This window comes from Lynx canadensis, chromosome D2 (genome assembly GCF_007474595.2).
Source record: "Lynx canadensis isolate LIC74 chromosome D2, mLynCan4.pri.v2, whole genome shotgun sequence".
Taxonomy (NCBI): domain Eukaryota; kingdom Metazoa; phylum Chordata; class Mammalia; order Carnivora; family Felidae; genus Lynx; species Lynx canadensis.
In genome coordinates this window covers 43,151,975-43,166,035 of record NC_044313.2, presented here as the reverse complement: position 1 = coordinate 43,166,035, position 14,061 = coordinate 43,151,975, and the positions used below count along the sequence as shown (strand labels likewise).

Below are 14,061 nucleotides of genomic sequence, written 5' to 3'. Positions count from 1 at the left end.
GCCTTGGGTCACCTGCTGGGGATCAGTCAGGAGCCAGGTTGTGCTCAGGGTCTCTTTCTGGAATGTGCTGTGGGCCCAGCACCCAGGAGTCCCCACGTCCAGTTTGCTCCTGCACGAGTAGGCTGTGCCTGGCAGCCACCTGGGCCACTCCACAGCACCCCGGGGAGAGGCTCCTGTGGCCCCAGGCCCCACCACCTACCTCATTGATGAAGGAGTGGGCCCCCTGCGGGCTGAGCAGAAGGATGGCTCGGCGTAGTGTGTCCCGATAGCGGTTCAGCTCCTCTGTCTTCATCGTGGTGAAGAGACTGGTGAACACATGGCTAATGTTCTTGTCCACCTTTTGCAAAGAGACGTCAAGGCCCAGCCGCGAGGCCTGATCCAGAAAGCTTTGGAGCCCACGGATATCTAAGCAGTGGAGAAGGGGGAGGAAAGAATGAGCTTTAAGCAGGAAGGGTCTAACCCCAATGCTCCGTGCCAGGTACAGGCCGCTGCCACAAGCCACGGCTCACGTCTGCCACAGTGACCACTGAACAGAGATGGAAAACACCCACACATCTGTTTGGCCCCAGGGTGAGTGTCTCCCACCGTGAGGAGCATGCCCCACCATCCAAAAGGTCCTGTGGCCAGAAAACCCTTTGTGATGACCTCCCTTTCTCTCCCTATTGCTTCCACCCAATGGGAGCGAAAGTTCTAGCAGTTGTGTCCTCCACACCTGAGTTGCCCCCTCCACAGGATGCTCTGGGCCTGCCCATGTCACACAAGGTGCTCTCTCCCGGAGCCTGGGTGCCCATGGGCCACCATGGGCACACCCTGCCCCATCCACTTCCCCAGAATCAAATTCACAGTAAACAGTATTAATTCAACCAGAGCGCCTTTCCCAACCCATTACTCTCCCAGACTTTCCCTTCATGCCCATTCCACAAACTTCTTGAGCTTGCCAGGCACCATGCAAGCTGCTAGAGTGAACCCTCAGCTGCCCACCTTTCCAGGATGACAGACTCACCAGTAAGTCTAGTCCCAGCGAGACGTAACAAGAGTGGTTATGGAAAACCAGACACAGTGTCAGGGAGGAGACCAGGGCGCCATGGAAGTCATGACTGGGGTGCTGGGGGGAAATGTGCAGGGGGCCCCAATTTCCCACCACGGGGGAAGCCCTGGAATAGGCTCTAGGAACTTGCCATGGACTCTGACACTTAGAATTTTGGATAGTTCCTTAAACACATGGGCAAATCTTCCATCCGCTTTGTGCCTCAATTTGTTCATCTATAAACTGGGGATGTAAATTTCTGACTTCCATTTTCACAGGACTATGAGGAACCACAATTCTTCAGGGTCCCAGTTGTTTGTGTCTCAGGGGCCGGCACCTAGGAGGCACAGAGAACCAACCTCCTAATGGTTCGTGGGGAGGGCACAGCAGTGCCCCAATAAGAGCCCTGAGAGCCTTTCTAGGGATGGCAAATGCGGGACTAATATTCAATCCTGTGGCACCTGTATTCAAGTCCAGCCATGACCTCAGCCAACTTTGCCCAACGGCAACCAGGCCTCTGAAGCACAGACACTTACCCAGAGCTGCTTGCCTGCAATGCACGGGGGTCCCAGTGCCGCTCTGCCCACTGAGTCACACAGGAAAATGGCACCAGGCAGCAGGTCAGGCTCTCTTCATCAAGCCCTTGCCCCCTCCCCCAAAGCTATGAAGTATGAAAAGGTAACAGAGATCCTGCCACAGCGCCAGAGGCTCCCGACACACAGGCCCCTGGCTATCGACACCCCTCAGATTCCCAGGGAGGCCACGCAGTCCTCACAGCCTGCTTGGGTCCTTAGAGACCTGGAGTCCCAAAGCCTCTTGAAAGAGAAGCTAAAAGAGGTTTTTAAGAAGTCCTCTTGGGGCGCCTGGGTGGCGCAGTCGGTTAAGCGTCCGACTTCAGCCAGGTCACGATCTCGCGGTCCGTGAGTTCGAGCCCCGCGTCAGGCTCTGGGCTGATGGCTCAGAGCCTGGAGCCTGTTTCCGATTCTGTGTCTCCCTCTCTCTCTGCCCCTCCCCCGTTCATGCTCTGTCTCTCTCTGTCCCAAAAATAAATAAACGTTGAAAAAAAATTAAAAAAAAAAAAAAAAAAAGAAGTCCTCTTAACCGAACAGAGGGAATGACAGGGCAGAGGTGCAGAGATGGCTCAGGATGTGGAGGTGCAACAGGTGGAGGGGACCCCCAGCTAAAAAACTCAGTCAACCCCAGCCACCCCCTCTCCTGAGCACATCACAACTCACACCTGCCAATAATAAGCTTGAACACCTCGGCCCAAGCAGAAACCCAGGTCCAGCAGCCGCTCCCATGCTAGGCAGGCAACGGCCTTCTATCTGTGCCCAGGATGGTCTCCCCCTGGATCTGGGCTGTTCAATAGAGCAACCACTAGCTACATGGGGCTGTTTAAATTTAAACTTAGATTCATTAAAATTAAATAACATTATACCTCAGTTCCTCAGTCACACTAGCCACATTTTAGGTACTTACCCACCACATCTGGCTGGTGGCTACCATAGCGGGCACCACAGATAGCCATCATCTATGATGGATCACTGCAGAAGTTCTATTGCATGGTACTGCCTGAGAAACTATCTCGTAACCAGCATGGTGTAAATGATGTTCCCAAATATGGGAGATTTAGGCCCCTGGTAATGGCCTCCCTCTTCCTGTGCCTCGTGCCCTGTCACCCTGAAGACCCTTCGAGCCTCTACTCTGGGACACACGACCTGCTCTGACCTATAAGACAGCTGTGACTTGGTGTAAGCAGAGGTCTGAATAAGCGTTTGTGCATTCTGCTTCCGCTCTTGGAGCCTGCCACCACCATGAGAACACCCGGGGCTGGCCTGCTGAAGGGATGCGGACACACGTGGAGACTCAGGTGGGCCCCCAGGCAGCCACCCTCAGTCACAAGTCAACCGCATCCAGCTACTCGAGCGAGCCTAGAGCAGAACTGTCCAGTTGATCTACAGACGCACAACAAATAATAAATGACTTGTTCTAAGCCACTAAATCTTGGGATAGTGTGTTTCTCAGCAATGCATACTGACAGAACGAGTTGATCAGACATCTTTATCTCGTATAGCATATGAGAACTTCAATGAAAGAACAGGGCTTATGTCTTATAAGTAACTCCAACACAGCTTTCCCACGGCACTGCCCACGTGGAGCTGAGCGTGAGCCAGATCAGGCAAGGTCACAGCCTCTGTGGCCCCATCCCTTCACCTGGACACCAACAGCCTCACTGCCCCCATGGCTTAATCTGACCCAGATGTGAGCACAGCTGACAAGACACTGAGGGCTGACTGGGACAGGCATGAAGGTGGCACCCTCAGACCCATATCTACCAGTTCCCACTCCTCTTCTGCACCTTGCAAGGCCATCACAAGTCTTTAAACTGGCAGAGGGGCACCTGGGTGGCTCAGTCAGTTGAGCATCCAACTTTGGCTCAGGACATGATCTCACAATTCATGGGTTCAAGCCTCGCATAGGGCTGTGTGCTGACAGCTCAGAGCCTGGAGCCTGCTTCAGATTCTGTGTCCCCCTCTCTCGCTCTGCCCCTTCCCTATTCTCTCTCTCTCTCTCTCTCTCTCTCTCTCTCTCAAAAACTGAATAAACATTTTAAAAAAATTTTAAGTGGCAGAGACTAACCATGTCTGTTCTGCACCTGTACATGAGCACATGCACAATGAGGGCTCCAGCATGGCTCTGTGTCCATGTCCTTGTGCCCATGAGTCCAATAGGGCTCTAGGGACCTCATACGTCATGCCAGCATGGCTAGTCCTCCCAAACTGGGCGCGAAGTCCCCTGAGGTCCCTTCCCTGAGGTCCCCCTGCCTAAAACCATCTCAACCTATAGGACTGTTCCACTTTCTTAGGGAACAGGAGGTGCCACTGTGTGCAGGCAACTGTCTTGGGACCCCTAAGTAGACACAAGGACATGCACACATGGAAAACACGAGTCGTCAGAGCTCCTGCACACCTTCACCTGCTCTGCTTCTGCCTACTGTTCCAGGCAGCCCCGGCTGGGACTGAGCCATCACAGAGAATTTAAGTTCCCTGTCAGCAGCTGGCTCCTCACCCCTGGAACAAGCGATGAGGGCTGAAGGCACACTCCCCAGGGACCACAGCCCCTGGCTATAACCGCCTGCTCCCACTTGGCTGAAAAGGTCAGCTCTCAGCCTCTGAAGCTCTTATTCAACTGCACATGGCGAGGGCTGGGAGCAGAGAAACATGTGAGAGTTTATGCTAACTTTGCAGCCCTCCTGACATTCCCCAGGAACAGGGCCAAGGAAGCCCACTTCTCCAACACAAGTCCTTTTCTCCCTACAACAGACCGGGTTTGCAATGCCCCCTACCTCCATCCCCTCAAGAAATCCAGCTCTCCACTGCTGCTCCCCAGGGAAAGCAGGGAAATTCTCCAAGAAGGTAGACTAGGGACAGAGCTGGGGCTACTCCCATGGGCAGCAGAGTGTGCACCCCAGAAGCCCCTTGGCCCCCCTGGGGTTCTGGACCTTGGCCCAGTTCCTCCCCTGCAAGGTCCCTGTGCATAATGGCCAGCCCAGGCACCACTCCTAGTGCACCTCCTCCAACCAGACCCACCCCCACTGGGCAGGGAGCTGATGGGATATCCCCAGCCCCAGCCCCAGCCCAGAAAGGGCAGGAAGAGGCAAATGGCCCACAGTTGTCCAAGCCCACAAGGAGAGGCATAAACCACGAAAGAGGGCATCGGTCACCCATGGGGATGGGGAGAGGCTCCCAGGAGAGGCATCCAGCTCCCCAGAGAAAAGAAACAGTATAGGGAGCATAGACAAGTGCACTCCTATGAGGAATGTGATACGACGGTGCCCCACCACAGGCCTCAGCTTCCTTGGCCCGCCCTACGGGCTCTCAAGTCTTTCTAATATCTGAAACTGAACAAGCCATCCAGTGGAAATTTATTCATCCCTTATTTTCTCCTATATTAACTAAGAGCTTTCTCCATGTTGGTCCCTCTCCTAGGTGCCGAGAAACAAGAATGAATGAGCCCACGGTGTTCCTGCTGTCAAAGAACTTACATTTCAGGGGCTGGAGAACAGACCGGAACAAATAAACACCATGCTAAATAGATAATTTCCAACAGTGGTAAGAGCTCTGAAGAAAATAGATGTTGGGCTGGAGGAAACTGCAGGAGGTGGGGGTGGGAAAAGCCTCTGCAAGGAGCATCAGTGAAAGGAGACAGCTCTGGAAATCTCTCAGAGAAGAACGCTGCAGACAGAAGAAACAGCATATGGAAAGTTCCAGAATGAGGCATCTGCGACACTACAGGAAGAGGGCCTTGCTCACTTCATGATGGGGGCCAGGAATAGGGAGGACCAAGAAACCCGAATCGTGGAGCTGCAAGGGAAGGAAGCTGGGGTCCATGGGCACCGGGGAGCACCTCCCACAAGTGGAGGAGGGAGAGACACAGGTCCCAAGCGCCCGAGTCCTGGACCTCCTCCCTCAACAGACCAGCTTCCTAACTGAAGGCCCATGTGCTCTCTGGCACTTCCCCACCACTCACCTCTCTGTCCAGTGCCACCCACACCATGCTGCTCTAAAGTTCATGCCCATGTCATCAGCAAACAGGGATCCTCCTCTCTCTTCATATTCCACAGTGCCCAGCCTGGAGCACCAGTCTGTGAAGGCCTCTCCTCCCTGGGCTTCCCGATACCGTGTGCTCCTTCTGCTCCCACTGTTCCCCAGTCCCATCCCCCAACACACACTTCGGTCCCCATTCCCAGATACTCCTCGGCTTCCCTCTGGCATCACCCACTGGTCGGTCTAGGTGGGAGAACATCAACACCAGACACACAATCCATCCCCACAACCCCTTTCCAGTTTCGGGTACCATCAATACCGCCCCTGGGACTTCTGCCACAGCCTCCTAAGAGGTTCCCCCAACCCTGGGGTCTTCCCCTCCAATACCTTATGCCAGGATGGCTTCTAAGTTCACACCTGCTCACAAAAGAGCCCTCCTCTAAAACTTTCCATGAATAACACAAGTTTATTTTAAAGTTGCCAGGAAATTAACATCCTCAAAAGCATCAATCAATTACAAACAAACAAAAAGCCTTCTAGAGACTCTATTATTGTACATAAAGAAACCCCATACACCTTAGCCTGTGCATAAAAGACTCTGTGGCCCTAACAGCTTTGTCTGTGTTGCTTTTGTATCACCAACACCTACTTCCAACACCACCACCAGAAACCATGCACCTAAACTCCAGGAGAAGAAGCTCTTTGCCCTTCCCTGGACATTCCCCATAAACACACACACACACACACACACACACACACACACACTCATACCCCCGCTCATGAGTGCATATGCTCTGCTCCCAATTGGGGTGCTCCCAATTGCACATTGACATAGCCCCACCCCTCCGTCAAAACCTAGTGAAAGTCATACTCCCCTCAGAGTTTCAAAACTCACGGACATGGGAAGCAGAAACTAGGGCTTTCCCATTTCTCTCTCCCATCCCCGGGCTCAGTGCCTAGCACAGGCTCAGGGACAGTGTAAGTTTGTGGAATCAAACTGACCCAGAGCAAGAACCAGCCTGAAGCCCCGCATGCCTTCCGCAACCACGCAACGTCATGTACTTGGTAGAAGCCCAGCCATTGGCAAGGAATTGAAATCGGGCAAAAGTTTTTTTTCAAAATCTAAGGTTGTAGCTGTGATTATCCCACCACTCCTTCTGGAAAAAAAAAATCAGATAATCACAGGTACTTTAAATATTTTCATTCTGGAAAGTAATTGAAACAAAAGAACACATTTCAAATTGCTTCTCCTACTATTTTCAGCTTCGAGAAAGGTCCAAGCATTGAGAGTACTTATGAAGAATATTTTACCATCTGTGATATACAGATATATGTATAAAGGCCACCACCTCACACCCTGGAGAAGTTCAGTTACAACTGCTTAGGGATTATTGGCAAATTTTCCAGAAGCTGAGACACAACTTTGATTGTATGGACATTTTTTTAAAACTTTTTTCTTGGGACGTCTGGGTGGCTCAGTCAGTTAAGCATCAGACTTCAGCTCGGGTCATGATTCCACAGTTCGTGTGTTCAAGCCCTGCATCGGGCTCTGTGCTGACAGCTCAGAGCCTTGAGCCTGCTTCATATTCTGTGTCTCTGTCTCTCTCTTCCCCTGCCTGCTCATGCTCTGCCTCTCTCTCTCAAAAATAAATAAACATTAAAAGAAAAAAAAAAACTTCTTTCTTATCTGGCCCCCAAATATAGGTTTCACAATTTTTCCCAGATGTAGTTTATCTTAATCTAAGCTCACTCCAAAGACCCTGCCCAGGCTCCTCTCCTCCTTCATTGCCCTCCCCTCTCCCCACCACCAACCCAAAATGCCAGCATCTTTGTCACAGGCACAGAAGAGCTAGAGAAATGGGTGTGGATGGAATCTGGGTCTGCAAGTGAGGAAGCATCCACCATTTCCAAAAGAAAGGATCACAAAGGCCTACCCGCTGTGGCTCCAATCAAAGTAATAACCTTCCCTTTGCTCAGAATCCATTGTGTGCCTCACCTCAGTTTCCTACCTATGCGTTTCCTGCTTTACTTCTTCCTTCCTTCTTTCCTTGCTTCCTTGCGTCCTCCCTTCTTTCCTTCTTTCCTTCCTCCCTCCCCCTTCCCACCCAACCTCCCTCTCTGCATCCTTCCTTCCATCCCGTCTTTCTTCCTTCCTCAAATACTTCCTGAGCACTGTCCTGGGCCAGGCCACAAGCTGGGCACCAGAGCAGCAGCATTTTAAGACTTTGCAGCCCCATCCTCAAGGAGCACTCAGTCCTGCAGGTAAGACTGAGCCTGAAGCAGAGTGGCTCCCCTCCCCCTTGTATTGAGCTTCTCCTATGCGCCAGAATGTGTTCCGTTTGCAGCCTGCATTTCATGGATGAATTAATTCATTGCAGTCAATCTATGTAGGTGTGATTTAAAAAAAAAAAATCTCTATGGGAGTCAGGCGGGCACAAAGCAGGCTCTCAAGAGTTCAGCAAAGGGAGGAAGAGATGTGGCACATCCAGCCAGTTTCGGTAAAACAGGAAGACTGTCAGGTGGTGTCCCACAGTCCTCACGGCATAGTGCCACTGCTCTGTCTTCTTGCCGAGGGTCTCGTCTGGGAGCGAGAACCATCTGTCCTGGTCACAGTCTCAGCTGCCCAGACAACAGCCACAGCCGACCTGGCACTGGGAGTCCTCCAGGGTGACATCTCATCCCCAACCTCCCAAAACGCATTAACCATGACTTTATTTTCTATATTCTGATGCTGTGACATCCGGGGTCTTGCTGACCCGAGAGGGACCACCCCTCACAGGATTAGCCAATCTCTAGAAGTAGGAAACTGCCTACTCCAGAGCACCCCTCTCATGTGCAAACCAGCCCCTCCACAGCCCACACACAACCACCTTGGGGTGCTCTAATCACCCCAGAACCAGGTGATCGGGGACACCCCTGTGCTCCCGGGCCTCCTGAAATTATTCAAACTAGGTCATCTTAAACCCACGTACTCTACCTCACCCTTCCTTTCCCAAAGAGGTCACATTAAGGACTTTTGCCCACAGTTCCCCTTCTCCCTCTGCCTCCTGACCAGCCCATGTGCTTCCCCTGGTGGCCCCCATGGCGTGGCATGCCCTCTCCTCCTGGGAACCCTAACAAACTATCTTTGCAATGGCTGTCATGCTATGTGTTGGTCTCACCATACCTGAATGATAACAAAATACCCTCCCCCCTGGAGACCTGGGATAGAGCTTGGGGAGAGGCACATAGAAGCAGCCCCATCGGCCCCCCAGTGGGGGGACACAGAATAAGCACAGGTGTGGGTTCAAATCCCACCACGCACTAGCCAGATGAGCTTGGGCAACCACCCGTCTGAGCCCATCTCTTCATCTGTAAAACAGAGCAAAGCCCACCCTCCTCACAGAAGCACTATGGTCCTTCCGAGAGGGGCAGACATTACTGCTGGCACAGTGCAAAATAGATGTTCAGTGGCCGTCAGCTGCCTTCCAATCTCCTCATCAGCACCAGGAACGCTCCAAAAAGGGTTCCCAAAGGAACAAATCATCTCTCTTGTCCTAGAGGCTCATCAAGAAGGGAGGTGCCATCCTGACAATCGGATGGCACAATGGAAGACAGAAAGTGTCACTTCTCCATTCTGCGATAATGGAAATTCCAAAGCTGTAAAGTGGCTGAAGGAAACGGTCTGTCATTGGAAACTCTCTGAGAAAGAGATCAAATATCTGCCTATAATAGGAGCCCATAATATCCACAAGACTTCTGCTCAAACAGGTTTCAGAGCCAGCCAGGAGGCCATACGAGAGGAGATTCCACAAAGGGGAAGAAGTGTTCTGGATAAATCCTCATGAGGGCATTCACAGGGCGTGTGCACACACATGGTATTTCAGACACAGGGATCCATGAGTGAGCCCTACCCACTGCCCCTGCCTGGGCCCTGGGAATGGAAGGCATCACCTGATGAGAATATGCTCATTTCTCGCCATTCCTCTGTTCCTTTCCATTTGAAAAACAAATATAAGGGAAAAACATTTTAAATAATCAGGCTGGAAGATCGAGATTAAAAACAATTTAAAATAAACATCTACTCTGGCACTTTGGAAAAAACATACCACGCTGCATTAAGTGCTTTGAATTAAGTAAATTACACCAAGTAACTAATTTGCATAATGATCAAAATTTGCATTTTACACATGTTATGATGAAAATGGGTTTATAAAATAATTCTTCACCAACTTCTGCTCCAAGTTGCATTCCAGTATTTGGATAAAACTCCGTGGTGCTGATCTGCTACTGTCTTTCATGTTTCAACTCTCTGGCTACTTCAATATTTTTTTTTTCAATCTGGCAGGCCCCTTATCCCCACTGTAATAAATAGTGCCTTTGATTTGCAATTCTCTTCCATCAACCGAGTGAGATCATATTCGTAAAGAATCTGTAATATGCTAATCATTCTTAGAATTTTCACAAATAAAGTTTGATGTTCCTGACACCTTTTACTTACAAGGTATTTGGTATTGATTTTAGCACTTCTACTCCAAGATTTTTAGAACTGGTTTGCAAACCCCTGCAGCTTTTCAGGATAAGGTATCAGGATGGTATTTCTCAACAGGCTTCTTTCCAGGGCCAACAGGCACGTTGGGAAGTGAACAAAAACCCCACTGGACATGTCCACAGGGGACTGAGCACAAGGTCCTCAGGAGACTGGCTGCCAGCCCCATCAGGCCACTGCACACCTTCAGGTCCTTAGGACCTACGAGACTGGCCCAGAGCTAGACTCCCTCTCCCAGAGCTATTGGACGCTTAGATGCTTCACGTCGTTTCTCCTCCATACCCTGTGCAGCAGGCATAACCATCCCATTTCACAGATGAGAAAACAGAAGCCAGGGAAGTTGGGACCCTCCAGCAACACCACATGTCCAGCAAGAGGAACAACCCATGTTCATGCTTTGAGAAAGTTCTAGGTATTTTCCTGGACTTTTCTCTAAGTTAAGTAGGATCCCAAAGCAAATCCAGAAAAGTAGCTTCCAAGTATTTACCCAGAAGAGCCCCATTTGAATTTCTAAGGGGCCCCAAATCCAAGGACGTTTCTTTTTGTTAATGCCACAGACAAACGGCCTCCCCCCATGGCATGGCAGAATGGACGCCACACACAATAAGGATGATGAAATACGTAATGGCACTTGCTGATTACGGTCTGACTTTGTACAGGGCACGACGTTAAGCATTTTGCATATATTGTCTCTTTTGATCCCCACGACCCCCTGATGTCCGGTCAAAGTCATCCAGCCAGTTAGGGCTCAAATCCAGACCTCTTCCCCCACATTCACCAAGCAGTCAAAGACACCTGGAAAGGGATGAGAAGGAGGCAGGTCAGTGCCCCCAACCTCATGCAGATGCTGAGCTAGGTGCCTGACACATAGTTCGTCTGAGCCTGGAGCACCCCAGGGAATTACCAGATTATGCCCATTTCACAGATAAATCCCAGGCTCAGAACATAGCTGAGATTCAACTCCAGACTCACCCACCGCCAGAGGCTCTGCTCTCTGTGCCTCATCAAGGCATGGGACTAAACTGGTAGAGGCCAGAGCCTCCCCCTGACCCCGACCCAGGCTTAAAGAATAGCTCCACATAAAGCTCCAGGGAGACCACACAGCATGTGGTCAAGTGCCAGAGTCTAGCTTTTATGAAGGGCAAGAAATGAAAATGTGATGGCATGCCGTACCAGCTGTTAATTTGCAATCAGTATTAATAACTGACATTACACAGTGAACTGCAGCATCTTCATTAATTCTGTAAATTATCACTCTGAGGAAAAGCCCACACTCCTGGAAACAGCAGCCTCAACCGGTCTGACTTGGGAGCAACCCTGGGCTGGGTTCCGCATCTGCAGACCTGCTCAGGGGATGCCCAGGGACGCCGCCTGCTGACCCTACTCATGGCCCGCCCCAGGACCAGCAGCAGCCTCCCACCGCCCAGTGAAAGGGCTGTAGGGCTGGCCTCACAAGCACCTCACTCACTCAGGCTTTCTCCAAGCTCGAATCTAGAGCCCACACCTTGCCATGCCAATTGTGGGGACTAGAGAAATGGAACAGACAAGCAGCCCAATGGAAATAGAGGAGCGATGCTCAAAGACGTGCTAGGACCCATGGGAGGTACCCAGGAAGGAGCCTCTTTGCCCAGACAGCGTCTGCGGGAGCTAAGGCCTCCAGAAAACCTTCAGAGAGCTCGGCACAGAGGCTGGGGGCTGTAGGGTGGGGCAGTCTTTTCTGTGTCAACAAGAGAGGGAAGATTACTCCAGGCCAAGAGGGCAACAGAGGCAAAGACCTCACAGAACCCAACGGCCCACCTAGGAGACCTGCTGATGACTCTGTTTGGACCTGACAGTCATGTGGCCTGCTGTACCCCCAAGGAGGATGGCCAGGGTGGCACTCTTGGGACTGGCCAGAAAGCAGCAGGACAGTAGGAGAAGCAGGGTGGTCTATAGGCTAGCTGAGGCCAAGGCCCGTGGCCCCAGCTATGCCAACTCCACCCCTCCTGTCCACTCCACACCAAGTCTCTGAGGCACAAAAAGGACCAAGGGAGAGCAAAGTCCATGCTCTGGAGTCAGTCTAGAGCCCCAGTGTGTACCTGAGTGCCCTTCATGGCCAAAGCCACACGGCCTGAGCAGCTGCTGGCCCCCTCACGTGGGGGCCTTTTCAAAACAGGGCTGTGGCTCCCACGCGGGAGAAGCATTTGGGTTTTGGGGTCTGACACCAAGAGATGGACTCAGCCATGTTGCCATCTCTTGCCTTGACTGGTCTCCTCTGCTCTCTGAGCCTCAGTTGCCAGCTCCATAAAATGGGCAGAGTGATGCCTCTGATGCGGTACTATTGTAAGGAGCAAAGCAGATGACACACACAAAGCACCTGAGACAAAGTCCAAGTGTGGGAAGGGCTGCACACGATGAGCTCACCTTCCCAGGGACACTGCCACCCCACCCTTCCTGCTCCCCACTGGTCCTGGCATAGGAAGCCTCTGTCTTCACGGCTCTCTGTTGACCTCATGACAAATGTTCTTTTACTTATGTATTTAATTTACATAATGACTCTCTGATATTTACTCAGATTTCATTTGTTTCGTTTGGAACTTGCCTTTGAAGAAGCGGTGCCAACCAGAGCCAGGAGTGAATTGCAGCAAGGGGTCCGGGGATGCCATCATCCCTCCCCAGGAGCCCCCAAATGCCACCTCTGCAGAAGTACCCAGCTCTGCCCAAGCATGGGCACCATGCAGAGCCTCACACTCCCTATGCCAGAAGGATGCCAGGTTGGGGTGGATCGCTGCCCCCAAAGCAAGCGGGAGAGACACATAAACACCTGTCCCAGAAACAAGTCTATGCCAGCCCCAGAGGGAAGTGTGGACAGTGCCAGGCAGAAGGAGGGCAGGAGTCCTTTGCTCAGGGAGCTCCGGGAAAGGGGCCAAGCTGGGCATCAGGCTGTGCTGGAGTCAGGGGCAGCAGGTATACAGATGGCACTGCCAGGGCCCTCTTTGGTGTAGAGAGAGTGGGGTCCTGGGGTGTCATGCAAATGAGGCCAGACTCCAGGGCAGGGTAGGCCACAAAGGGTAGTGGGAACACACCATGGGGTGGAAGAAAAGGTTTGAGTTTGAAAACTTCATTTGGCAGTTCTGTAAGAGGGGGTATGACCTGGAGGGCAAAGGCCCAAAGATTACAGAAAGCCAAGGCCACAGTGCAGGCAGGACCCAGTGGAGCCCAAACCTGGATGGGAGCACTAGAATGGAGAACAGGGCCTTTGGCTGCAGAGAAGGAAGGCAAGAAGGAATAAGGGATAACAGATGCGGGTTATGCCTACAGGGCCAATGGATGGGGAACAAAGGACAGAAAGGAGGGAGGCGGGAGGAGGGGGCAGGAGGCTCAGCCCTGGCAAAAGAGCCACACACAGCCCAGGCCCCTGCTGGGCCTCCTCTCCTTCACCCTGCACCACACACACACACACACACACACACACACACACACACACACACACGTATGTGCACACTCACAAGCAGAGACACTCATGTTCGCACTCACACCTTCACATATACCCTTGCTCACACACGTAGGCTCACTTGCACACTCATGCACTCACACACACATTCACTCACACAGTGGTGTGCTGGAACCAGCTCGTGCCACCTCATGAGAGCCTGTTGTTAAATTCTCAATTTTGTGAGCCAGGTATTAAATACTGCCCCTGTCGATGACATTATACAAATTTATAACTGAACAAATGATATTACGAAACAAACTGATAAATATGCCAAGCTCACCACTTCCTAATTCTCTGCTGCATTTTACTCTTATCTATGTTATCAATGTCCTTTGTGCCTGAAATACCACGTAATGGCACGTCACGTCTTCCCAACTCAACACCCGGTGACATCATGGTGCTCCAACTCAGCCACTGTGGGAGTATTTACACCCCAGGAACCAGCAAAAACTGTAAATCAGGGTTTCCTGTTTTCTCGGAGAGC

The 14,061-nt window shown here is 51.6% G+C and overlaps 1 protein-coding gene across 1 annotated transcript in view; it reads right to left on the bottom strand.

Moving 5' to 3' along the window:
• Positions 1-204: 204 nt before the first annotated feature.
• The window catches only part of LOC116738381 (glutamate receptor ionotropic, delta-1-like), a 226,952-nt gene continuing 213,095 nt past the window's right edge, over positions 205-14,061 (bottom strand). The window contains exon 4 of the mRNA XM_032595263.1: positions 205-405. The gene's annotated coding sequence lies outside the window, so the exon portion shown is untranslated. The remainder of the gene's footprint in view (positions 406-14,061) is intronic.